Raw genomic sequence first — 26,601 nt, 5'->3', positions numbered from 1 at the left:
CAAGGACCTTGGAGTACTCATCTATTTTTTTTAAATAAAGTTTTATTTGGGTTTTCACACATAGAAAATACAAGTAAAACATCTTTTTTGAAAATAGCATGGTCCCGGGTTGAACTTCTTTATACAGACACAAAACTCAATTTCATGCTCCTTTGTGTTCTATTCCATACCTTATACTGTTCTACATTTTCTATATTGTTTTTCTCTTCTTTTAATTTTCTCAATTTTATTTTGATTATCTCATCTCAATTCAAATCATTATATTTATACTTTTGTCTGTTCTGTTTCAATTTCATATTATCTTTTCTCATTAAACAGATTTTCTCCTGTAGTTACTAATTGGAGTATGACACCTTTATATCTTTTAATTATATCCATTCAACTCTTATTTAAACTTCAATATATACCTTAAGGTTATGACTTTCAATATAATACATAATACATAACTTCCAATCAAATTCTGCTTGGTACATTCTTATAATACACACTATATTCTTTTAAAAAAAAGGATTATAAATATATGTAATTATAAACCCTCATTCCATTCCAATTCAGTTCTATCATTAATAATCATTAAAATCTTAACATCTTTAACACTTCTTTTCAATTAAATATCATACTTCCTTAAAAACACATATAATCTCCATAATTAATTTTTCCCTTATTTCTCTTCACATATGTTTTGTAAATAATTAAATATTCATTTTGTTACATTTATTTATTGACAAGCATTCCACTGAATTACGATAGCTATTTTATCAAACATTTTAATCATACATTGTTTCATATTTTCTAAAATTATTTCTGTTTCTAATATAACAATACTATCTTATGTACCTTTGCAGAATTCCTTTTTCCATTAAGTTTTCACCCATTATCTCTAAATAGGCCCTGTTTCTCTATATTTTGTTTCTGTCCTTTATAACTTCTTTTCCTTTCTTCCTTCCCTCTCTTCTTCTCCCTCCCCTTTTTACCCCCTTGTCTCTCTACTTCTACTTCTCTCTTCTGCATTTCCCTCTTCTGTTGCTTTCTGATTTTATACTTATTTTTCACTCTATTTTTTTTTTTTTGGAGTTGTTTTTCCCAATCTTAAACTTTCCATTCTCTTTCCCCCCCTTTCCTTTTTTTCCCCACCTAAGATTACTTGTTCATTAAAGATGGCTTCTTCTTTGTCCCAGTCTTCTTGTTCTGCAGGCATTTCTTGTTGTTTCTCATAATTCCAAATCTCCATTTCTAAAAACTGAAATACGAAGCCAAAAGAACCTCTCCCTTCTTGTGCATCTTCTTTGTACTTTTTAAGTTCCATTTTCAGTTCTTCTAAAAGTGGAGCCATTTTAAACAGTTTTAAACAACCACCCGATTGATTTTAGTCATTCAAATACAATAACCAAAAATCCAGAAATCATCAAGTAATCCAAATAGTCCCGAGTTATATCTTCTTATTTCTTTTTCCACTTTCTCTTCCTGGGGTTTTTGTTGTGATATTTCAGTTAGAATGTATCTTTTGGAAGTCTTGTTGAGATTTTGCTGTAAATTCTTTTTAATTCCAGGCAGTCTCCTCCCTTCCAGATCCTGCCCTTTTATTCTTTTTCTCTCCTTTCCTGTTTTCAAAAACTTTTGATTATTCAGAAATCTTTATTATCCCTTTGACTTTTTATTTTCAGCATTAAATGCCTATTAATGTCAAAGTGGTTTTTTTTCTCCAATTTCTTACTTAAGTCTCTTAACTATCAGTATAGGGAAAGGAGAAAAAAACCCCAAATCGTTTCCCTTTTCTCTCTCCTTCGCAGCTTAAAAATCTTCTTAGGGAACAATGTTATTGTTTTTTTTTAATAGTTTCAATTCCAGGGTACCTTATTTGTTGCTTTTGCTGTTTGACCCGGTCACCCAAAACTTTCTCTTCTTATCTTCCTCCTGCACATTCTTTTCCGGTCAGGTTCTTCTTTGTGGTGGCCATTTCTGACCACCGCTACAACCGCCTTTGGGAAAGGGAGTAATGGCCAGCTGGGGAGGAGAGATGTGGCTCTCCTCAACCCGCAGGCAGTCTCCCCCCTCTTCACCACCTCTACAGGGTGGCTTAGCCCCGAAACCAGCCGGCTCAGGGCGCTCCAGCGGCGAGCATGGATCGAAGCCTCGCAGAGATGAGGTTTTGGTCTGTCACCGAAGAAGCTCAAACTGGAAGTCTGGAGTACTCATCTCTAATGACCTAAGTGCTAGAGCTCACTGTAACTACATAGCCAAAAAGGCATTAAGAATTGTTAACCTAATCTTATGTAGCTTTTTCTCTGGTAATATTACACTACTAACTAGAGCATACAGAACATTTGCTAGACCAATACTCGAATACAGCTCATCAGTCTGGAACCCACATTATGTATCTGATATTAACACAATTGAGAAAGTCCAGAAATATTTCACAAGAAGAGTTCTCCACTCCTCTACTCATTGCAGAATACCTTATGCAACCAGACTTGAAATTGTAGACCTAGAAAACCTAGAACTACGCCGCCTTCGGTCTGATCTAAGTATAGTATATAAAACCATACATTGCAATGTCCTACCTGTCAATGAATACTTCAGCTTCAACCATAACAATACAAGAGCAAACAATAGATACAAACTCAAGGTTAATCGCACCAAACTTGATTGCAGGAAATACGACTTCAGCAACAGAGTGGTCAATGTCTGGAATACTCTACCTGACTCTGTGGTTGTTTTCCCCCAAACCCCAAAAACTTTAACCTTAGACTTTCTGCTATTGACCTCACCCTTTTCCTAAGAGGTCTGTAGGGGAATAAGCGCATCGATGTGCCTACCGTCCCTGTCCTATTGTTTCTTTTATTTTTCTTATATGTATCCATATATTCATAACTATGTTTTTACTTATACCTATTATCTTGGAAGCAATTGACAAACTTATACCTATTATCTTGGAAGCAATTGACAAACCAAATAAAATAAATAAAATAAAAGAATTCTTTATTGGCCAAATGTGATTGGACACACAAGAAATTTGTCTTGGTGCATGTGGTCTCAGTGTACATAAAAGAAAAGATACATTTGTCAAGAATCATAAGATACATAAGATACTTAATAATCATAAGATACTTAATAATAGTCATAGGGTACAATAAGCAATCAAATCATATTAGGAAACAATGACTCAATGGCACATAATCAAAATAATGGATTTGTGGATAAATTAATCAAAGTATTATAACACATAAAATAGTGCATTTGGACCAAGTCCTCCAATACCCAAATTACTGTAGCCGCAGGAAACATTCTAGCAGCTTAAAATCAATGTTGCACAATCCAGGGGCTGGATGTATAAAAAAGGGACTGAACTATCCTGACAGCTATCTTGACTTTTTAAAAATACCTCCTCGAAAGCCCCTGGAAAAAAATAAAGGGGAGCAGCAGTGGCCATAAAGTTCAAAGAAGAAACTTTGAACATCTAATGAGAGATGATAATATTCTATAAAAACAGAGATTTTCCCCAAATGAAGGGGGTTGTTTCTATTCCTAGTATGGCATAAGGATACAGAGATAATGATCTCTTACTGTCCAACTTTTTTTTTGGTATCCAAGAAATTTAAAAAGGAAAGATAATTCCTCTCCCATTATTCTTCCTTCCTTCTCTTCTAATACCTTTGTTTTCCCAGTTCTGAAAATGAATAAACTTTGGACTCAAGCTATTTCATGTATAATTGGACTCAACCCATTTTAAATTCCACTATTTATCTTATAAAGTTCTTTTATCTTAGTTTAGTGTTTCTTAACCTGGCTGGCTGGCTGGCAGATTCTAAGAATTAAAGTTCACACATCTTAAAAGGTGCCAGGGTTGAGAAATTCTCTTTTAGCCTGAAACCAAGGACTATTTGCCAGTTTAAAAGACATGGTGCATACCAAAAGAGGTTGAAAGGAAGCATGAAAAGTAAAAGACCTCAAACATCAGTTCTTCCAATTGCATCTCTTTTCCAGCTGAGATTGCATAATTCAAGAAGGTGCTGGCTGATAGTTGGGGAAATATGTCTTACATATTGGCAAAAAAAATCAGAAAATAAAATACAAGCTGAATAGTCAAGACCTTGTTGATGACCCAAGCTCTGTAAAGGACCTTGGAATACTCACCTCTAATGATCTGAGTGCTAGAGCCCACTGCAACTACATAGCCAAAAAGGCATTAAGAGTTGTTAACCTAATCCTACGTAGCTTTTTCTCTGGTAATATCACACTACTAACCAGAGCATACAAAACATTTGCTAGACCAATACTCGAATACAGTTCATCAGTCTGGAACCCTCATTACGTATCTGATATTAGCACAATTGAGAAAGTCCAGAAATATTTCACAAGAAGAGTTCTCCACTCTTCTACTCGTTGTAGAATACCTTATGCCACCAGACTTGAAATTCTAGAACTAGAAAACCTTGAATTACGCCGTCTTCGGTCTGACTTAAGCATGGTATATAAAATCATACATTGCAATGTCCTACCTGTCAATGAATACTTCAGCTTCAACCATAACAACACAAGAGCACACAATAGATACAAACTCAAAGTAAACCGCACCAAACTTGATTGCAGGAAATATGACTTCAGCAACAGAGTGGTCAATGTCTGGAATACTCTACCCGACTCTGTAGTTTCTTCCCCAAACCCCAAAAACTTTAACCTTAGACTGTCTACTATTGACCTCACCCCTTTCCTAAGAGGTCTGTAGGGGGCGTGCATAAGCGCACCAACGTGCCTACCGTCCCTGTCCTATTGTTTCTCTTATTCTTTTATTTTTTCTTATATATACCCATTTCATGTATTCACAACTATGTATACACTTATACTTATTATCTTGGAAACAATTGACAAATCAAATAAATAAATAAATAAATAAAATAAACCCACCCCAACTGAAAAGTCAGGAGTTTAATGGTATCTTTTCAGCTGCACAAAGGTTACTAATAGACAAAAGCTTTCATGAACTATAGTGCAGTTCATCAATGCATCTGTTTACACTGAAAAGGGGCTACTGGGTTCCTTCTGATTCTTAGCTACCATTAATTAATGCGATTAATGCAACTCTCTTTCACCATGTTGGCCCTGCTGGATGTTTAGCAAAGGTATGTTGCTTTTCTGTCTTTCAGCTCAGCTGAATGGTATGTATGGATATGCATGAGAAAGCAAGGTAATGACAACAATATGAATGATTATTGTTTATTGTATACCTCTTTCAAGGAATGGAGGATCTTAAGGTGGAATATGTTTAATTCGGTAGACTCCCTTTAATCAGTCACAGGGATTTCAGCACTGTCAACATGATAGACATCAATCATGAAAATTACTTTAAATCACCAACTTTCTTAAGGGAATGACAGTGCTGTCTGATAAGTTACCAGATTGATCTTGTTTTCTTGCTGTCTATTATCCCACAGTACTATCACTCTTAATAGACCTAGATGGTACTGCAGCTACTAACTCAGCTAAACTCAAATAGCTTAAGGGCCATTTGGGCTGCAGGTGATCCTATTAAGCTATTAATACTAGACTGGTTCCTAGTCTGAGCAGCTCAGTAATTTAGTGCAGATTGAACTGTTCTCAGAAAGGCTTAGCTTTTCTTCTTGCCTGCAAAACATCAATCCAATCAGTACTTCAGATATTCTTGGTGAGAATGCAAATTACCCTGTTAAAGGATTCATTACGGCTCACCATAAATTAGTTCCAGGCTGGCTTCTTTATGAATTGATTTAACTATCACATTAAATGCACCATCAAATAATTTTCTATTTGATCACATGACATGCATGTTCTATACATCCATTGTTCTTTCATATTGCATGTAGCTATGCAATAACCTTTTTGTTTTTTCCCTGTGTTTTCCTCCCACATGGGATAATGCATGTGTCACTTTTAATTGAAAGGAGAATTTGAGCCCTCATTATTTTTCTGTACACTCACTTTTTATATATAAGCACAATTTACTGAGTAAGTGTAATTTAACTAAGATCCATTAAATGAATTGTAGAAGCTTTTCTCTACCAAAGAGCATCCCTTCATGCCATAGGCCACTGTTACTGTATATAGTCACAACTTCTATAATTATCTTTTATTATTCGGTTCTTTAGTTAATATTGAGTAGGTTCAACCCATTCTCAACAGATCATGGCAAGAAATAATGATGCTTAATAGCACACTATTGAACAGTTACTTCACAAATATTTAAGAAGCCTCTTTTTACAGCAATTGTAAAAGAAACATATAAAATCATAATAATGACCTAATTTGGAGGCTTGCTATGTCAATATGTAAGCATTGAAGAATTGAATATACTACATGTTGTGCTTGCAGAGCTACAGATATTCAGAATACAAGAGCACTAGATGGATGAGGAAAGATCTACTAAATTAAAAACCAGAAGAAGTCTAATATTCTGTCTCCAAGCAACGTGCAATATCATTTTGGGGTAATAAGAAGCCACTGCTCTCTTTAGGCACCATGCTGCCTGCCAAATCCAAATGCAGATATGAAATTTATAGAGGGAAAATTAGGATAGAAGTTGTTATCCTCTGATCACAGAGCTGCATATGGCCTTTAAAGTTCTTTTTGATGACTCTGGACTTCTTTCCACATTTCGACTGAATATTGGTCTCATGGTTAAATAAAAACAGGCAATGAAAGCAGGAAATGCACAGAGAATATACTTAATGCAGCAGAATATACTTAATCAAGAAAATAAAAAAAATCATAGCTCTCTCTACAAATACAATACTACTGCCTGTTTTGCATGTGTTGCCACAGTAGCCCTGCTTACCCATAAAATGCCTGTTGAAGCTTCTGGCACCTGAAATATTGTCTTTCCTTGTTTCATAACTATAAAATTCCAACTTCAACTGCTTTATGACAAACATTCATGTTTCATCAACAGCTTTCTTCTAGCTTCAAGTGCCTCAAATGCTTTTTCCTTCCCATAAAAGCAGAGGTACAATGCTCTGGGACTGTAATATCAATACCCCAAAAGCTTAATGTTTTAAGTGTTACAAAAGTTGGATTTTAATGTCACAGAGTAATGACTCAGTACAAAGTTCATCAAATCAAATTTAAAGCTGTTTTGGCCCCACCTACTACTTGTTGGAATGTGGCCCTTGGCTGTGCATTTATCCATCAGCCAAAACATTATTGTGTACAATGTGTTGCTAATATCCACCTTACAATATCTCAATGCAATCTTTATTTTGCCTTATTCTCAGGACTTTTTAGACTTTCTTTGTGTCTTTTTTCAGCTCATTATGTTTCTGGAGATAGGTTAAATTGCTTTTCCATTATTCAATTGGACAAAGCTCCATTGGAGGAGTTGTTCCATCATGTTCCATCATACCATCAAATATAATGGAGAGATGTAGAGCCATGTAAGCTACAAATTGCTGGAGAGATGCCTGCATAATGAAAGATGGGACATGCAAGCACCTCATCACTAAATAAGGACAAGAATGCTACTATCTACCCATACAAATTTCACTGAAATTCATTTCTCCTTTGAAAGAGTTTTCAAAAGCAAATTCTCTTTCATCAAATCGAACTGATAAAAAAGCAGGTATTCAAAGCAGAATTTATAACCCCCTTAATGACATTCATCTCCAATTTACAACTGCACATTTTGTGTTCATTATACCAGCTATGAATTTATTTCTGATAGATTTGATGGAACCTAATCTGGTGTTTCTGAATATACTCTTTCCGGACTGTTGAATATATCTTTGTTAATAGTATGAGCTATATTTATGTGCTTAAATCATCTTCATTTAACAATCCCCATAATCCCTTGTGGGGTGGAGTCTGGGCAACTGAACGGAGCTATCAGAGAGTTTTAATGGCCGGATGCCCTTCCTGTCACCAATGCAGAATTTTTGTTCAGCAGATATATCCTCAGTGTGCCCAGAGAGAGAAATATCTGCCTCTATCTAGGATCAAACTCACAGCCCCCTGATTGTGAGATGAGAGCTCCACTTCTAGGCCACCACACCACTCCATTTATGTGCTTAAACAAAGATTATCTATCTATCTATCTATCTATCTATCTATCTATCTATCTATCTATCTATCTATCATCTATCTATCTATCTATCTATCTATCATCTATCTATCTATCTATCTATCTATCTATCTCTATATATCTATACACACACACACACACACACATACATGTGATTTAATTTAATACATATGAAAGATCATTATTAATGAAGAAATAATGATATGTGCATGAATTATTACTAATTATAATACTTTTTGGTCATTCCCACTAATGACCTATCATACAAAAACAGTTTCAGTGATAAAATGAGAAGTTACTTGCCACTGGAAAACAACATTGTTGGTTCTCCTGCTGTCTCTGGCTGTGGACCTCCAAAAACAAATAGGATACTGCATTAGTTTCTGAAGTAGTTGTGAGCCTTTATGGACTGTGGTATGGCGGATTGGTCACTACTAACAATTCCATCAAGCAGGTGAATCCTTTGATTTTTAAGTGTGAAACACACTTTAAAGCTCTGTTGCATTGAAATTGTTACTACTCTGAAAATTTATATTCTGAACAGAGTTTCTGCTCTTAACAAGAAAGGAATTATCCTAATATAGTTCCACCTGCCAGATGGATCACACTTGCTCAAAATCTGGATTGGAGAGGATTTGTGTATGCAGCATCTGGAAACTTGCTCTGAAATCACCTCTGAAGAAGGACAAAGGCGAAATGGTTTTATCTGCATTTACTGTATTAGTGTCAGTATATATGGATTATCTAGTAAATATCCATTGTTCTGAGGACTGGCTGGCTATTAAATGCTATTAAACAGCCATTGTTCTGAGGACTGGCTGGCTATTAAATGCTATTAAACAGCCATTGTAGACTACAGTGGCTGAGAAATAGAGATTGGCAGTCAGGCGATGGATGTCAGCCATTGTCAGGCTCTTGGGCAGCTGCCTTAAACTGAAAGTGGTTTTTTTTCCCAAGCCTGATTTTCACAGAGTTCTCTTTAGCAAGATTTACTGATATGAATGAGATGGGCTTCCAACCATTGAACTACTCTCAATTTTGAAAACATATATCCCTGTATATTTGGGCATAGTTTTTCCAATTATTTTCCTCACAGTCTTCCAAAGAACTGGTAAAAAGGCTTGATATGAAGAAGTTTGCAGCTAGTTGTTTATGTAATGCTATTTCAATTTTCTATCATTCTGGAAGCCAACTCTTATGACTCTCATTGAACTATGAGTCTTGGTGGCGCAGTGGTCAGAGTGCAGTACTGCAGGTTACTTCTGCTGCCTGCTTGCAATTTGGCAGTTCAAATCCCACCAGGCTCAAGGTTGACTCAGCCTTCCATCATTCCAAGGTGGATAAAATGAGGACACAAATTGTTGGGGGAAATATGCTGACTCTGTAAACCACTTAGAGAGAGCTGTAGAGCACTGTAAAGCGGTATATAAGTATATTGCTATTGCTACATGGCTTGCCCTGTGCTATCTAGACTACGCTGTTTCCCTAAAGCATGAAGTCTGTCCTACTGTGAGACTTAACATAATATTAAATTGCCAGTATATCTGGTCCTTTGTATTGGGCAGCCCATATTTCTGGACAGATTTATTTACTAGATATATGAAAAGCATTTGTATAAGATGCTTTCCAAACCATTATAAGATGAGTGAAACATTTCCCCTTGAAGCATCAAAGTAGCTGCATCATCTGATTTGGCAGAGCGTTTTCTCTGGCTATTTATGCTTGTACATCCAAGCGCTAGTATTTGTAGCAAAATTGGTGCTTCATCATTTTCTACTAGCCACCTGACCCCTGCTTTATGGGACAGATGTGGTTTAATTACATTTAATATACTTTGTATTTTGAAAGGATTTATTCTATTTCTATTCCATGTTACTTTAACATATTCCATACACAATTCTGTTCTGTTTTTCATTTTCAAAGTAGAAAAATAGGTATTAAATAATATTTAATATAAATAATTTTTTTACTCTAAACTTTTTTAAAATCAGAATTGGATAGAAATTTTCAGAATTTGATGAAAATTCCTGAATAATTAACTTTTAATACTCTGGTTAAACATGGAACTTAGAAGCCTGCAAAAAGAGAGGGGGGGGGGGGGGGGAGGGAGGGAGAGGGAGAAGGAGGGAGAGCTTCTGCTGGGTAAATTTTACCCAATAAAAACATAAGGTTTATTTTATTTTCTGTGTGACAGATACTATTGAAACACTGGTATTTATTGTGTTCATCTTGTAAGATTTGATACAATCAGCATACCATGCCAGTGTATTCAGAAACCTGTCATTTGTTGAGAAAGAACATTAATATTACTCAATATGACTATTCCTATGTAGTTCTTAAATTGTTGATTTTTCTGGAAAAAAAATGCTAAACATTCTATCAGTTCTATCTATTCATAGATCAAAATCATCTGAAAGAGATTTATTCTCTATTGCCAGAGCAAAGTGTGAATTTTGCATGGACTATGGATAGTTTTCAGAAATGAATCCTGGCATAGAATAGAATAATGTCTTACCAATATTTCAATGATTATTGTCCTATATATCTGCATGTGACAAAGAGTCCGCAAATAGACACAAATAATAGAGTTAAGGAAGTTCATAAAATCTGAACCCAAGACACTAAAGAAGGACACGTTCTCCCTCTTTAGATTAAGGAAGCTGGTGAGAGAGTAGATCAGGGGTGGGCAAACTTTTTGGCTCGGGGGCCTCATTGACTTTTAAAATTTGACAGACGGGCCGGGTCAGCACAAGATACGATACATATAAAAAACTGCAAAATTTCCGCAAAATCAAGTCACTGCGCCTAATGCGCCACCTGTCATTACAAGCCAAAATCAAATGAATGCAATCATTCAATCATTCACATCAAACCTTAATTCTGTACCAATCTTCGGCGGGCCGGATTAAAAAGACCAACGGGCCGGATGTGGCCCGCGGGCCATAGTTTGCCCACCCCTGGAGTAGATCCATATGATGGGAGATGGCTGGGAGATGATTGCCCTCCCATAAGGGATAAAAGTCAGATCTCAATGATGAAAGCTTTGCAGGAAGCAAAGCAGTTCAATAGATTCTGAGTCCTTCTTGAAGCCCTGTGTATTTTGGTCATTTTTTTTCTGGGACTTTGGTTGGTTTATGTTATAATTAATTGGACTTCTGTTTTTGGCAGCATTCTACAGCACTGAAAGGCATGCTCTTATCTGGGGGGAACTGTTTATAATTAGTTCTGGCTGAGAATGCAAGTAATTCCCAGCATTGCATTAAAAGAGGTTTTGCTTTTAAAATAGGTTTGTGTTTCATTAAGTTTGATGAAGCCTGGGTCAGAACAGATTTATGGATTGATGTCTCAAAGGCAGTGAACCAGGAGAGGCTTCCAATGAACAACACAAATTCCAAAGAGCTTTCTGCTATGTCCAGTCTAAGCAGCATATCAGCACATTTTTCATACTCACAAAATAACTTTACTTTACTGCATTTTGTTTAAAATGAAGCCAGAAAGCATTTCTGTGAGAACCAATTCTCAAGTGGTCACCAAACCATTAAAACAAAAGACAAGTTAAAAACTGTCTATCCAACCAAAGAAGAGTGGCTTCTAGTTAGTTACATTGTGTGGGCAGAACAAAGAAGTGCAAAAATTTGAATCTTGCATTTGCTATGAACAGGCTTTACATTTAGTACACTACAGTGAACAGAATTCTTTTGACATGACTTTATCAACTTTTCTACAATAAATCTTATCAGTGTTTTCGCATCTTTGGAAGTTTACTCTTATAGCTTCTTACCTAGCAAGTTGAAAGAAGACTCAAATTCAGAAGAACAAACTTCCATTAAGTTATCTGTTGTAAATAATCCAACATGAAATCTGGCAGGAGATGTGAAAAACCTTCAAATAGACAATAATTACAGTTACAAAAATTACGTTTTCTATTTATCTGCCTACTATATCAAGTGTAAGTTGAAGCAAGCAGCTTAGTTTGTTGGTAGCTTTCCAGTTCCCTGTCTCAGTCAAACTCTATACTTTTCTGATTCTTATAATGGTGTGGTATGGAAGCTCTGATTAATTGCAACAATCAGTTCACTCAATTTAAAGTATTTCCTTTTAACTTTATTTCCACTACAGTTAGTATTTCTTTCTAGCTGACTTTAGGAAACACAAGAATGTAGTTTTTTCCCCCCCTCTCTCCCTTTCTAACAATTGCCACATTTGGTATATGCTGAAAAATAATTTGAAAATAAACTCCCACATTCTCATTCTTCAGATACTCCCCATAACAGTCATCACATTAATTGTCATCACAGCCTTTATTTTTTTAATTAAAGGCATATCTGACACTTTAAAATACTTTAAAAATAAGCTAATGTTATGAAATGGAATGCTTTCCGTGATACAAACTAATTATGGTGCTCTTTCCATGTAAAGTATTGCCTTGTCATGAAATTCCTCAGTAAAATTCTCTGAAAGGCATCAAATGCCACACAAACTGACCAAACAAGCTGTGATATTACTAATAACATTGGCTTTTATCAGCTACTCTGTTTCTGAGGAAGTGCCCTTTTAGATGCAACTTGGTCATACATCAAAGAGAACGTCAGACCCATTTTAGCTATCTAGGATTGCAATATGTTTAAAATGTGCACCTGTAGAACTTTCTTTAGTGACTCATTAAGATAGATATGGATTCTGTTGACTCTTTTTAACTCCAAGATTTAAAGGAAGTGCACATTGTTTAGATGAGATGAAACAACAGAAATTCCATGGAGAATCTGTTAAAAATAGAAAGCTTTTCTTTGGGAAACAATACTGGTTTCTTTGGAGATCAAAGATTGCAATATTGCAGATGGATTTCTGCAAAAATGAGGAGGAACAAGGGAATTTTTTTTTAAAGAAACAGCTTATGTACTGACAAAATTATTGGGAACATAGTAGCATCTTTGGGCTTAGGATAAAGATCATGCCAATCATTCTGCCTGTTGGTTAGTGCAAAGCTGATCCTAAATGCATGGACCTGAGATTAGCATGAGGTGGCCTCTTAGGGGGAAGAAAGTCAGGGAAAGGCAATTGTAGCCTATTTGTTTTTGTACACTCAGATTATTCACCCATAGCCTGTTTCTATTTGCTGTCCTGCTTGGGTCTCCTACATTTCTGAGGCCTAACACAGCTGTACCTGCTGCAACCTCCTTAAATTGACTCTCCTAGAAAGCATCTCTTCAGTCTCGGTGTTATTTATCTTCTTCTGATATTAATCTTATTCCATTTAGGATATTTACTGCATAAATCTGCATTCCGGTTTCTTGAATATTTTATTTCTATATGAAAGAGAAACACCATTTTTCCCCACCCCATTTTGAAGAAGCTTCAGAATTTCTTCCATATTTCTCTCAGTGTTGTTTTTGAGCTTGCTCTATGGTTGGAGTTGGCAGAGAAACCTCCTGATGATGTTGGTTTTTATTATACACATTTCTATCATCCTAAAACTTCCCTGCTTTCTGAAAAGGAACAATTGGAAGAGTTTCCTTCTGATGTCTTCTCATAGTATTTCACTGAAAAACAATTTCCTAATGAAATAAACATACAATTACCTCTCATAGAGAGGTAGTGCAGAATGTAGAATGATTTCTAGGACAGGATACTTCTGAACATCTGAAGTAGCTGAATCTTTCTAAACAAAGACCTCCAAATTTATAGATGTGTGTGCAGGGATATTTGAAGAGATTATACTGAATTAATAGAAATCAAAAGCATATCTATTCCCTACTCTTAGGATATTCATATTAATATTAAGTCAAAATCTGGCTCTGTTTTGTAGAATTCTTTGCAGCTGTTAAGCCCATTGATTATTCTTTCTCTTCTTTTATGTTGGGATAAACAATACAACACAGAGTCTGAAAATATATCAAGAGATTATGAGCAATTAGGTAGAAAGGCAAAGAGTTAGGAGCACAGGTAATATTTCCATCTGTACTTCCAACAGAAGGTCAACACTCAATGAGGAAATAGAGGATTTTAGAAGTAAACCATCAGAAAACTTTGGATTTGTGGACCATGGTTTACATTACCTACACCAAACTGGGCAAGTTTAAGACTTGTGGACTTCAACTCCCAGGATTCCTGAGCTAACATGACTGGAGGAGGAATTCTGGGAGTTAAAGTACATAAGTCTTAAAGATGTCAAGCTTGAAGACCCCTGACTACAGGAAGGATTTCTTGCAAGAAACTGGCTGTATCTAAGAAGAATTGGGAAAATGTGTTGGTAAACATTTGGCTTGGCACATCTGAAGATCTTTAAACTGAAATTGTAGGGGAAAGGAGACCAATGTTTAGGAAAATTCTTAGACAACAAATTAGACAAAAGAAACACCCATCAAAGAGGAGGAGGAGTTACACTGAATATAAAGAATTATTACACCTGTACAGAAATACACACTACTAAGTATAAAAGCCTTTTTGAAAGTATTTGGCTGAATATTAGAGGGGGGAAATGACATTGCTATAGGTGTGTACCACAGAACACCCTACCAGAGGAAATAGATGAACTTTTTGCTAATCAGTTGGCTAAGGTGTGCAGGAAGTCAATTTATTCTCCATAGCCCAGAGGGCAGAAGAGTTGAGTGGAGTCCCATTAAGGAGAAATCCAACATGGAATTAAGGAGGAATTTCCTGATAGTGAGAACAATTAATCAATAGAATAGCTTGACTTTTGGAATTGCGGGTGTTCCATCACTGGAGGTTTTGAAAAAAAAATGGACAACCATTTGTCTGTGATGGTAAAAGTACTCCTCCCTTGGGCAAGAAGACTTCCAAAATCCCTTCCAGCCATATGTTGAAGAAAGGTGAGGGTAACCTGCTTAATGAGAAGTATTTAAATAAATGCAGAAACAATTAAGAAAGGTACTGATTCAATAATTCTGTAAATCTTGGAAGGTATAATGGAGAAGGTGAGAATAAACATCACTAAGAACATTTTCAGCCCAAACTCCCAGTCTCTGGAATCCTTTAGAAAAAGCAGTTTGAACCATTAAAAATAGCATGACATTAAACCTATTGCATAGATACCTTGGCAGACCTCTTAGGTAAATCAGACAGGAAACATAATTAAATGTTTCTACTTTATTGTAAAGCAACACTAGCAAATTCCTTCAAATCTGAAGTTACAAATTTACCGCCATCACTTTTACCCACTCAATTAATTGGGGGGGCTTCCTAAGTTTCTTCCTATGACTGTTAAGCCTCTGAGGGGTCCCCCCCACTCTAGGCAAAATCTTTTGCCCTCCAGAATTCAGAGGTTATTCTACAAATACCTGTTGTCCCAGGTGCTGAATTCGGCCTCCTGTAGTCACCAGCAGATTTTAAGATTTTTTTATACCCAAGGAAGCCAGTTTATTCCTTCTGCTCTGCGTATTTACAAAGCCAAAACTTTGGCTCAAACTCTTAAGGAATTCCCATATGGATACGGGGCTTCAAGGATTGTATTGAAAGAACCCAGGCTGTCTTGCTTAGGAAACTTCTGGGTCTTCCTTCTTGTGTTCGTTTTGCTCCGATGTACCTGGAACTGGGTACTCGATCAGTTGAATGTATGGCATGGATTAACACCTTTAAATGGTAGTTTTGGGTGCTCTTTCTGGCAGTTCCTGGTAGCTACCTCTCTCTGGCATTTGCTGACTCTCATATTTCTCGTTGGGAGAGGGAGCTGATGAAGAAATTACACCTGCTAGGTTTTACGGGGGATGCCCTGGGAGATTATAGCCTTAAGGACACCCAATTTAGGGTAGTCCAATGGCTTGTGGACATTGACTTGCAATATTTATGAGCCAGAGATAACAAAACTTGCTCCCCTCTGATCTTCAGCCAATTTAATAATTACAGACTGAGGATGGCTTCCTATTTTTACACTCTAACCATTCCCAAGTATAGAAGAGCTTTAATGTCTTGCCCTCAGCACTACTGGGTGGGTGACTTAAGAGGCTCCCGATTAACAAGCAGCTATGCCCCTGTGACAGAGCTGAGGTTGAAACTGTGGAGCATGTCCTTTAATATTGCCCTATGTATAACGCAGGCAGAGTTACTGTCTCTCCTTGAAACAGACCCTTCTAGACCCAATGTTAATAATTTGTTCTTATATTGTCTAGGGGATGGCTCCTCATACATCACTTCTCAGTTTTCCAAAAAATTTTTAAGAGCTGTAACCATCAGAGGAGAACGCTGTAATTCACCTTAGTCAAGTTTTTGGTGACCAATTGTTCATGATTAATTTTCCCATGTTCTTCTTTTGTTGTACTTGTGTTTTGGTCTGTGACTGCAAATAAAGGATTATTATTATTATAATACCTGTTGCTTAACTATGATGTTCTATGAGTACATCACTCCAGGATTGGGAAGAAGGCAAAGGGAGAATACCAAGAAGGATACAAGGAGAATAGATAGCAGAGAGAAAGAATGCTTCTTCCTGAATCTTTTCATCTAGGCAAAATAGCCTAAAATAATCAAAAAGACATTAGAAACATTTTATAATATATTAGATGTAATTAACAGATGGGAGGGAAGAATATAATTGGCAAGCAAGTTGTTTAATTGGCAAGCAAGTTTAATACTGTTTAGATTTTTTAAAACTTTGTTATATTTTTATATTATTTTTCCCCTCTCTTTCCTTCTTTTTTCCTCTCATTCCTCCTTTTTTCAAATATTGATATTTTAAAGGAAAAATTTTTCCTTTAAAATAATTTATCACAATTTGTAAATTATTTCACAATTTTACTGTATTCTCCATATTGTATTACATGCATCTCTTGATATCCTTCATATCCTGCATAGATTTTAATAGTGATTTTTGGGATTGAAGGTATTCAGATACTTTTAATTCATTACAGAGGTAGAAAATTCATAACTTTATCACATTTGTAAGTTCTTTGTTAGTTGCACAATTTACTTTTTTTTTCTTTTAGTATGTGTATGCATCTATGTATATGTGTGTGTGTATTTCTCCTTTCTTAAAATGTTCATTAAAAAAACGTTAGAAAAAGGAATTTATCTGAATGCCTGAGGACTAGAAAGTGTCTAGCAGATATTGCTCTGACAGAGTCTCATCTGTTCTCTCTCCCCACATAAAATCAACCCCAGATATTTTTTTTTTAAAAAGAATTCCACTCTTATCTGTTTGAGTATGAGAATAAAATTCTACAAGGTTTAATAATGTATAGGGAAGCTTCCCTTTATTCAATTATACTTCTTCAGATCTCCCAGCTGAATATGTAGGGGACTGAGATAGCAGAGAGTAGGGGGAACATCTTTAACATATTCCCAGGTTCAAAAGAGGAGGCTATTTCTCTCCAAAGCTTTCTCTTGTGCCACTCACTATGGTCCCTAATAACTTCCCTTGAAGAGAAGGATACCATCAAATTGTGAAAAGTTTCTTCAATCAGAGAAGCAACATCATTACAAATGAAATGAAATACAATAAAGCAATATCTGTAGATAACAATTTTTGACAATATGAGTGTTCAACACAAGCCTATTATATATTCATTGTAAGTCTCATTTCAGGACCTTGAAAAATAAATGTATTTCATTTAAAAAAGAGATGAGGGAAGCTTTTCTTTTTATCTCATGGTGATAAAAAAGCATTAAATCCTATACCCAGCCTTGTGAAAAAAAAGCATTGTCGGTTTTTGATGATGCCTATGGCTCAAAAAAGATTTTTCCCCCTAAGAATTCAATCCATGGCTTCTTTTCAAGAGCTGCCTGAATACACGAGAACAGGCAAATAGCAAATTTGATGGCTTTCTTATCTTTAGTGAAGGGCCCTCCTCATTAGTTCTTTCCTGTACTGCCTTCACGTCTTGCTGTCTGCCCATATCTAAACTTTTGAGTATCTTATTGTCTGCCTGTCTCAGAATACACAAGATACACAGAAGGATCTCATTATCTGCACGCTTGACTCACATTTTAAAAGGATATAGAAATCCCCCCCCCCCAGTCTCTGCCTTCATTTTCACACACACACACACACACACACACACACACACACACCTTAAATGAAATAAAAAGAACAAAGCAAGAGAAGACCATGTTTAAATCCTGGATTTCTGGCACCTGTTGTAATAATGCATTTTACAACAGTGTAATGACTTTCAGAATTATTCCCATGTGTGCATAACTCTGAAAATGAATGAAATGGATCATTTATGCAGCCAACTTGTGGTATAAACCTTGGGCTAGTAACTGGGAGCATTTTATCAATTTAAAACAGGGCAAAGAGGGGACTTAACAAGTGGCCTTAAGGACGAGCTACAACCAATAATGTTGGGAGCTGGGAGATGTAGTTCAGCAACATCTGAAGGTCCAATTTCAAGTATATTAGGAGGCTGTTTTTTTAAAAAAATCAAGCTCAATATATTTTCTTTGCCAGCAGCAGTGTGCATATGGCCAGCTTCGTAGATTGTTGACAAACCAATAATATTTATGTTCTTAATAATTTCTTTCCTTCTTTTCTTTTTTCTTTCTTGCTTTATATTAGTTTCTATTAATATCTTCTTGTTAAAAACATTTAATAAAATTACCTACATGAGAATGTATGTATGTATGTATGCAAACACTGATTTAGAATCTAAGAAATAGTCTTACATCTGATCAGCCAATATTAGTAGTACAATCTATTTCAAGGTCAATAGCTTCCAGGATGAAGGACAGCATTTATTTCTCATTATCGTGTATCTGATCTTTTTAATAGGTTTTGCAGGAACCGAAACAGGGCCATTTTTTTTACATTGTGTTATTGAAAGTATTCCTTCAATCACATCTTCTTCCATCTCTCTTAAGAGACGTTAACCTTCTTCTAATATTATAATGTTGTTTTAGCAGTCTTAGCTTTTAGTTGTCTTTCATAATTAAACTTTTACAAGTGTCAGTATTACTATTGAAATAGGTATAATTCCCCACTCCCCGGCCCCTTGAATGTATTTTATGCTGGCCTATGAGCAAAATAGAGATCTGATTGATTGATTGATGACTGAAGTATTCCATCATTATTTTTCTAGCTTTACTCAGACAAAGACCATAGTGATTCTAGAAATGTGCTTTATTTCAGACTAAGGAGCCTGAATATGTCGCTCAAGGCAAGAGATAAATTGAAGATGGAAGGCTTTTGTGTTTTCAGACAGCATCACATCTTCCAATAACAAATGCAGTTAGTCTACAGATTTCACATTAGAATGACTTTGAACTGTAGGCTGTGTGGCTGTAAAATCTGCCATAATTCTTTTGAACATTTTGGTTTTTTCCCCATTTCATGATTGTTATAGCATTGTACTGAGAATGACATCTAGAGTATTTGAACATGGTTTTGTATCATTTTGGTTTGCCCTAAAAATGGTTTTTAAATGTGTGTCATTCGCCTGGCTATTATTGCTTTCTACAGAACAAAAGTTTTTCATCAACAACTTTATATGGTTTTTAATTGATCTAGTTTGACTTTAAAACCCAGGACTTTTATATATGTCCCAAAATTAATAAATAGTAAACAGTGGGAACTGTAACCGGCCCTGGTTATTAAGTGTATTTCCTATTTTTAAAAATAATATTTAAGTGAGGTGAGGCTAATAGCAAGATATACAAAGTATTTTCATTTTAAAATCAGAACTAGTCAACCATTTCTTTTTGTTTTCTAACATATTAGGAAGTTGGAAGCAGTTCCATTGGTTTCAATTTACTTTTTAAGTCTAGATATAAAAATCCATAAATATTAATCAGTTCTAAGAGTGTGAGCGGTAATATTAGACTTTTTTCTTTGTTCTCACAAAAAATAAAATATGTTGTAGTCCCATAATCAAAGTACTTCAAAGAATCTTTTTTTAGGCATTCAGTGAAGAATTGCAGGTAACTATACTTGTCTAATATATTTTGTGGAGGAAGAAAGTCCTAATGGGAAGAATAAAAAGGAAACAATAATTCGCTAATGAAACAATTTTTCAAAGCAGAATGAGGATAGCTAATATTTCAGGATGTGTCATCAGATCCAAGCTAGAGAGGATTCTTTTTATTTTATTTATTTGATTATTTTTATACTGCCTTTATACTTGTTATAAATAATTCAAGGCAGCAAACATCCCTCATTCTATTTTCCACACAACATCCCTATGAGATAAGTTGGGCTGAGAGAGGAGTGACTGGCCCAAGATCATCCACCTGGCTACATGCTTTAAGACCGGGCTGTAACTCACTGTCTCCTGGTTCTAGCCTAGTACCTTAACCTCTAGATCAGGAGTGTTAAACTCAAGGCCCGGGGCCTAGATCTGGCCTACGGGGGCCACCCTGGAAACAGCCCAAGGTGCCTTTGCCAGTGAAAATGGATCTTGGATGGGCCGTGTGCATTTTTGATGGCAGAGGGTTGTTGGAGGTCGTTGCAGCTGAAAACGGAGCTCAGGAGCTTGTTTTCATTGGTTTGGGCTACCACAGGCTCCCCCGACATGAGTGATGGTGAGCTGGCTATGCCCACCCTGGCTCAAACTCAACCCTGATGCGACCCTCAATGAAATCAAATTTGATACCCCTGCTCTAGACCAAACTGGCAGGATTGTGCACTGCAACAGAATAAACGTGGATCAAATATCCAAAATTAATGACAGAACTAGACATGAATGTATAGCCCCCTGATGCCAATACTAACTAAATGTCTTAAAATGCACTAGGCTGATTCTCTTCCCTAAGGTTCTGCAAAAGGAAATAAAAGGGAATGTGATTTTGTTGGGAAAAAACCATGCATTGCTATATCTTCTAAAATTGTGTTTTTGTCTTCTTTTCTCCCAGCTCTCATTTGCTCAGACATCTGAAGCTTCTTACATTTGAGACAAAAGCAAAAACACTTTTGCAAAATGGGGGGGGGGGTTTGGAGATGAGAATGAATACATTTGTACAACTGTAATGTAATCTTGCTTATGAGGACAAGCAATTCAGCACCATCACACTTATTTTGTGGATTCTGCACTAGCTTCCAGGAGGTTTCCAAGTATAATTCAAAGTGCTATTTTTAACTTACAAAGCCCTACAAGATGAGGCCAAGGCACCTACAGGAGTCTGGTAGATCTGGCGATTCTACTCAAGAGGGCACGTTCTGGGTGCTTTCAATTTAGGAGATGAAAGGGCTGCCAAGAAGCAATACTGTTCTATTGATGCCTCAATCCTCTGAAGTAGCTCAGCTTCCTGCTGAGATATAGCTTTTCCTCTGTCTTGGACAACATAATTTCCAACTACTTTTGGAGACAGCATGTTTGCTGTGCAATCTGTTCAGCAGTGGGCTATTTAAAATTTTACTGACTCGTTTTTTGAGTTGTTGCAGTGTCTATATTTTTAAATGTTTTTCAATGGTTTTATCTGCAAACTACATAGGTGTGTAATTGTAGCAGAATAAATTTGATCTATTTGTCTGTCTGTCTGTCTGTCTATCTATCTATCTATCTATCTATCTATCTATCTATCTATCTATCTATCTATCTATCTATCTATCTACACACACACACACACACACACATATTATATATATATATATATATATATATATATATATATATATATATATATATATATATATATATATATTCTTAAGTTTTCATGGTACTTACATGTATGGCCTTCAGCTTTGTTCGGGTATTTTCCCACGTCATTATAGTTGTGCTTTTAAAGTTGTAGCAACGTTTCAGCAGAATCTCATCTGCCATCATCAGGCTTCTGTATTGTGTCCGTCTGTGAGTCAGACTTTTACAGTGGTTTCAGATTTAAATTTGGGGCAGCCTATTGCTGTGCCAGAATGGTTTTTTTTGTTTTTTTCATCCTGATTGGTTGGGAGTCTTGGTCTGTGTTTATTGGTCTCGGAGTTTGCTGTGTTCTGCTTGATTGGTGTCTCTAATATCTTCTGTCTGTTTTTTGGCTCTTTTTGTATCTTGATTGGCTGGCAGCATTGTGTTACTTTATTGGAGGTCTTTAGTGCAGCTTGGCTTCGGGTAAATGGATGGCTATCATTAGTTAGGAAGCTGGGTTTCATCTGGGTGCCTGGTTGGGGTGTGTTTGAGCTGGAGGTATCAGGGGGGATCTGTTTGTGCCCAGGTGTTTGCCTGGCTTGTGGTGTGGAGATTTTTTTTGTTTGTGAGTGCAGGCTTCCAAATGATTGACAGCCTGGTGGAATCATCTCTTCTGTTCATGCTTTCTGGTCTTTTTTCAATCTCTATGGCTTCTCTGATGATTCTGTGGCTGGAATTTTCTATAGTGGCTAGGGTTTTGGTGCCATTGAAGTTGATGCTATGACCTGTGGCTTCCATGTGTTGGACTAGTGAGGAAGTGTGTTCCAGCTTTTTGACTGCATTTTTGTGTTCATCCAGGCGGGTGCTTATTCTTCTATTGGTCTGTCTAATGTATGTGGCCGGGCATGATGCACAGGGGACTTCGTATATGCCTTGGTTTTCCAGGTCAATTTTGTCTTTAGGGTTTCTGAGGATGGCTGCGATTTTTCTGTCTGTTTTGAAGGCAGTCTTGATGTGGTGTCTGTATAGTATCTTACTAATTTTGTCTGTAGTGCCTCTTATGTAGGGTTATTATCAGAGAAGCCATAGAGATTGAAAAAAGACCAGAAAGCATGAACAGAAGAGATGATTCCACCAGACTGTCAATTATTTGGAAGCCTGCACTCACAAACAAAAAAATCTCCACACCACAAGCCAGGCAAACACCTGGGCACAAACAGATCCCCCCTGATACCTCCAGCTCAAACACATCCCAACCAGGCACCCAGATGAAACCCAGCTTCCTAACTAATGATAGCCGTCCATTTACCCGAAGCCAAGCTGCACTAAAGACCTCCAATAAAGTAACACAATGCTGCCAGCCAATCAAGATACAAAAAGAGCCAAAAAACAGACAGAAGATATTAGAGACACCAATCAAGCAGAACACAGCAAACTCCGAGACCAATAAACACAGATCAAGACTCCCAACCAATCAGGATGAAGAAAAAACCATTCTGGCACAGCAATAGGCTGCCCCAAATTTAAATCTGAAACCACTGTAAAAGTCTGACTCACAGACGGACACAATACAGAAGCCTGATGATGGCAGATGAGATTCTGCTGAAACGTTGCTACAACTTTAAAAGCACAACTATAATGTTCTCTGTGTAAGAAATACACTCATCATGACTGCTTGGGATTAACCAAGCAATTTATTCAATACCTGGAATCATCCAATGAGTTTCCATATTACTGCAATTCATGCAAACCCAAACTGGATCTGTTGGAAAGAATTGATACCATTGAAACCATAGTAGCATCCCTGGACGCATGCAAACCCAAACAGGATCTGTTGGAAAGAATTGATACCATTGAAACCATCGTAGCATCCCTGGACGCCGTAAAAGAAAGAATATCCAACCTTGAAAAAAAAGAAACAACGCAAAAAACTGAACTTCCAATAGCTACAAACCACATCTCTACCCAACAACCACAACCCAATCCAAAACCCAATCCACAAATAAACACAACCCAGACAAATATTGATATCCCAATCCTCATCAGAGAAGCTGTTGAGCGTGAACGGAAACATCCAAACGCCATCTTATTTGGTCTAGAGGTCACCAATAACAATGATGACATCACAACTGTCAGAAACATCATCAGGGATTATCAAGCATCAACCATCTCCGCTGATGAAATACTTGACATTTCACGCATTGGCCGAGAGCTCAATAACAGTGACGGCTCTGTAGCCCCACGCCTGTGCAGAGTCATTTGCAAAAATGAATCAAGCAAACGTAAATTCATTTATACTATAAACTCACTCGCCAAAACCAACACCAACCATAAGAACCTCCGTTGCCGCCCTGACCTAACCATACAGCAACGTGCCCGCTCCCGTGTACTCCGCATTGAACTCAAAAAACCGTCTAGACAATGGAGAGAAGGACCTGTACATTGACTACCATGCTGACTGTATCAAAAGTAAGCCACGCAACCCAATACTCAGCTTTTACCCTCAACCACAACCCTACCTCAACCGATCCACCATCACCCAAGACTAGGCACGCACGCCCCCAACTACCTCAATTCCAACTACTGCTGGCCTTAAATGCAAACTACTCAATGCAAGAAGCCTCGTGAATAAAATACCTGAATTTCTCATCCTCCTAAATATGGCTAAATTCGACATTATATTTGTCTGTGAAACATGGCTCAATGCATCTCTCCCGACTCCATTACCACAGTAAGAGACTATCATGTTTACCGATCAGATCGTGAAAATCGTCGAGGAGGTGGTGTTGCTATCTTCTATAAAAAATCCTTACATCTAAAAAATATCCAAGTTACCCAGGAGCTTGCTCTTCCTGAGACCATCATCTGTGAACTATCCTTAAATATCACAATTCGATTCTTACTATGTTACAGAGCACCTGATTATGACATCGAACATGTAAACAAGCTAAATACATTACTAACATGGGCTACATCCTGCCCATACCCTTTTATCTTTCTTGGTGATTTCAATCTACCTCATATTGACTGGACCCTAAATGATTGTACAACTGAAATCATACACACAACCTTCTACAATGCTATTACAAATCTGGGACTGGAACAACTAGTAACCAACAACACTAGACTAAACAACTGCCTCGATCTCATCTTCTGCAATAGTGTGAATTTAATTTACGGAATACAAACTAAAGAACCCTTTTCCAGTAGTGACCACAATATGATTGACTTTGTCTCAACATACGTCCACACAAAAATCACCACAATGATGTAATCCCCAATTGTAACTTCAAAAAAGGCAACTATGATCTTATAGACAACGATCTCTCATCCCTTGATTGGCAATCTCTATTCACTGGATGCAATACTGTTGAAGACCATTACAACATATTTTTATTTGAAGTCAAAAGAGTCATCAAACTATATGTACCAACAACAACTCCCAAAACAAAACAAAAAAGCAGATTACCCATATCAATAAGGAAACTTCAATCCAAAAAGAGATCACTCTGGCGGAAAAACAAATCTGGTCACGTTGCCAATTTCAAAAACCGATACAAAAATTTATGCCACCAGATAAAGACCGAATGCACCAATTATCACATTAAACAAGAGGAAAACCTTCTAAGCACCAATTCCACCCGTGCTTTTTACAATTTTGTAAACAACAAACTAAAAGACTCAAGGTCCATCCCTCCCTTGATAGGACCTGATGGTAAAGACTGCAACGACGACACCATTAAAGCCAACATCTTTAACACATTCTTCGGCTCAGTATTTGTAAACAGCAATGGATCATGCCCAGTATTTCCTAGCCGTACCACAGATAACAACAATGATCTAATACATATCGATTTCACAGAAGACAATGTTGAAAAAGCACTACGCAACCTAAAACCATCTCTATCTATTGGACCGGATGGAATATGTGCCTACTTCTAAGAAAGCTATCCACTGCCATAGCCAAACCTCTAAGCATAATCTTTGAAAAATCTTTCAGGACCAGCTCCTTGCCTAACCTATGGTCACAAGCCACAGTCATCCCCATCTTCAAAAAGGGAGACCCAAGCCTAGTTGAAAATTACAGGCCAATCTCCTTATGCTGCGTCACCTGTAAAGTCATGGAATCAATTATTAACCAATCCATCATCCTTCACTTAGAGACAAATAACCTACTCTCCAATAAACAATTTGGTTTCAGAAAAAAACTATCCTGTAATCTGCAACTCTTACACTGCAAAAACATATGGACGACACAACTCGACCAGGGCAAAGCAATAGACGCAATCTACATAGACTTCTGTAAAGCCTTTGATTCAGTGGTACACGACAAACTACTCCTAAAAATAAAATCCTATGGTATCTCTGGACAACTGAATAACTGGATAGAAGCATTCCTGTCAAACAGACAACAAATGGTCAAAATCGGGAGCGTACTATCAAATCCAGTACCTGTCAATAGTGGTGTTCCCCAAGGCAGTGTTCTAGGACCAACTCTCTTCATACTCTACATAAATGACCTCTGTGATCATATTAAGAGCAATTGCGTTCTCTTCGCTGATGATGTAAAGCTGTTCAATACCACAGACAATACTGCTACCCTACAAAAAGATCTTGACTATGTATCAGAGTGGTCAAACAAATGGCAACTTCAAATCTCAACAAATAAATGCTCTGTCTTACATATTGGCAAAAAAAAATCAGAAAATAAAATACAAGCTGAATAGTCAAGATCTTGTTGATGACCCAAGCTCTGTAAAGGACCTTGGAATACTCACCTCTAATGATCTAAGTGCTAGAGCCCACTGCAACTACATAGCCAAAAAGGCATTAAGAGTTGTTAACCTAATCCTACGTAGCTTTTTCTCTGGTAATATCACACTACTAACCAGAGCATACAAAACATTTGCTAGACCAATACTCAAATACAGTTCATCAGTCTGGAACCCACACTACGTATCTGATATTAGCACAATTGAGAAAGTCCAGAAATATTTCACAAGAAGAGTTCTCCACTCCTCTACTCATTGCAGAATACCTTATGCAACC

This window comes from Notechis scutatus, chromosome 3, assembly GCF_049901735.1.
Source record: "Notechis scutatus isolate UNSWTSFEM ecotype Mainland chromosome 3, rNotScu1.2, whole genome shotgun sequence".
Taxonomy (NCBI): Eukaryota; Metazoa; Chordata; class Lepidosauria; order Squamata; family Elapidae; genus Notechis; species Notechis scutatus.
Note: the sequence above shows the minus strand (reverse complement) of the source record.